This window comes from Mandrillus leucophaeus, unplaced genomic scaffold (assembly GCF_000951045.1).
Source record: "Mandrillus leucophaeus isolate KB7577 unplaced genomic scaffold, Mleu.le_1.0 Scaffold40, whole genome shotgun sequence".
Classification (NCBI taxonomy): domain Eukaryota; kingdom Metazoa; phylum Chordata; class Mammalia; order Primates; family Cercopithecidae; genus Mandrillus; species Mandrillus leucophaeus.
In genome coordinates this window covers 2914542-2917263 of record NW_012104254.1, presented here as the reverse complement: position 1 = coordinate 2917263, position 2722 = coordinate 2914542, and positions in this window count along the sequence as shown.

The window sequence follows — 2722 nt, the reverse complement described above, 5'->3', positions numbered from 1 at the left end:
CTTTATTCCTCCATTAGACTGTATTCATAAAATTGTCTGTCCCAGTAATTTGCCTATTTTTAATTGGATCATTTGGCTAGGCACAGTGGTGCATGCTTGTACTCCTAACATTTTGGGAGGCCAAGGTGGGAGGACTGCTGGAGCCCAAGAGGCTGAGGCTGCAGTGAGCCGTGATCACTACTGCGGTCTAGCCTGGGCAACAGAACAAGACACTGTCTCTAAAAAATAAGTTAAAAAAAGAAAATTGGATCATTTGTCTTAATTAAAGGGTTTTGAACATTCTTTATATATTCTGAATACTAATTTTTAGATATGTAATTTTCAGATATTTCTCCAGGTCTGTGGTTTGTCTATTTGTTCATTTAACATTGTCTTCAAACAGTAAAAATTTTTAATTTTCATGAGGCAAATTTATAATTTTGGTGTCATATCTAAGAGATATTTACCTAACCCAAGATCACAAATATTTTATCCTATGTTTTAATCTACAGGTTTTATACCTTAATATTTTGCTTTTAGGTCTTATAGTTATTTTAAGTTGGTTTTTTAAAGGTATGAGGTATGGGTTAACATTCATTTTGTTTGCATATGAATGTCAAACTATTTCAGGACCATCTGTTGAAAAGACTATCCTTTTTCCATTGAATTGCCTTTGCATCTTTGTCAAAAATCAATTGGCTGGCCGGGCGCGGTGGTTCATGCCTGTAACCCCAGCACTTTGGGAGGCCGAGGCAGGTAGATCACGAGGTCTGGAGGTTGAGATCAGCTTGGCTAACATGGGGAAACCCTGTCTCTATTAAAAACACAAAAATAAAAAATAAAAAATTAGCCGAGCATGGTGTCACGCACCTGTAATCCCAGCTACTAAGGAGGCTGAGACAGGAGAATCGCTTGAACCCAGGAAGTGGAGGTTGCAGTGAGCCAAGATTGCCACCACTGCACTCCAACCTGGGAGACAAAGCAAGACTCCATCTCAGGAAAAAAAGAAAATCAATTGGCTGTATATTCGTGAGTCTATTTCTAGACTCACTCTTCTTTCCATTGATCCATGTTCTCTATTTTTGCCTTTTGCTACAATATCTTGGCTACTGTACCTTCGCAGTAAGTCTTGAAATGAAGTAGTATGAGTCCTCCAACTTTATTCTTGTTAAAAATTGTTTTGGCTAACCTACCTAGTTCTATATGAACTTTTAAATAAACCTCAATTTCTAGAAAAATATCTTGCTGGGATTTTTATTGGCGTTGCATTGATCTTGATCACTTTGAGAAAAATTGGCTTATTAGCAACATTGAGTTGTCTTATCCATGGATACAATATTTCCATTTATTTAGATCTTTGATTTCCTTTATCATTATTTTATAGTTTCCAGCATATAGATCCTGCATATTTTTATATTTTAAATTTATACTAATTATTTCATTTTTGGTACTATTATAAATTATACTGTTTTAAATTTTGATTCCCAAATATTTATTGGCAATATTTAGAAATAAAAATTATTTTTGTCTTTGTACCTTTTATTTTATTACTTTTCTAAAATGATTAATTCCTTCTAGGACTCTTTTTATAGATTCCTTGGGGTTTTTTATATTAAAATCACATAGTCTGAACAGAGAGTTTTATCTTTTCCTTTCCAAGCTGTATTTTTTTAAATCTTATTTCTTACCTTGCTGCACTATCTAGTATCTCCAGGATAATGTTGAGAAGGAGTGGTGAAAGCAGATATCCTTGCCTTAAACTCAGTCTTAGGGAGAAAACATTGAATCTTTCACTTGTAATACATTAGATGTAGATCTTTTCATCAGGATAAGGAGGTTTTCTAGTTTGTGGAAAATATTTATCATGAATAGATTTTGAATCTTGTCAAATGCTCTCTCTGCAACTAAGATCATATGGTTTTTCTTATTTACTAAGTTGCTATAATGAATGACATTGACTTTCAGATCTTAAACAAGCCTCGTGTTCCTGGAATAAACTCTATGTGGTCATGACATGCTCTACTTTTTATATATTGTTAGATTCAATTTACTAGTATTTTGTTAAGGATTTCACATCCATGTTTATGGGAATATGGCTCTCTAGTTTCCTATTATGGAATGTCTTTGGTAAATGAGTTGGAAAGTGTTCTCTCCACGTATTTTCTGGGAGACAGTGTGACGTATTGGTATTTGTGTTTGGTAGAACTTACCAGCAAAACCATTTTAATTGTTGGAAAGTTTTTAACTGCAAACTCAAAATATTCAATAAACGTAAAACAATTCAGATGATTTAGTTCTCGAGTGAGCATTAACAGTTTATATATTTAAAGAAGTTGATCTCTTTCATCTAAGTTGTCAAATTTACTAGCATAGAGTTGTTCGCAATATTCCCTTATTAGCTTTTGTTTGTTTGTTTTGTTTTGTTTTTTATTTTGCTTGAGACAGGGTCTCCCTCTGTTGCCCAGGCTGGAGTGCAGTGACGCAATCTCAGCTCACTGCAACCTCCGCCTCCCAGGTTCAAGTGATCCTCCTGCCTCATCCTCCTGAGTAGCTGGGACTACAAGTGTGTGCCACCACACGCCCAGCTAATTTTTGTATTTTTAGTAGAGACGGGTTTCGCCATGTTGGCCAGACTGGTCTTGAACTCCTTACCTCAGGCGATCTGCCCACCTCGGCCTCCCAAAGTACTGGATTACAGGCATGAGCCACCATGCCTGGCCCCTTATTAGGTTTTTTTTTTTTT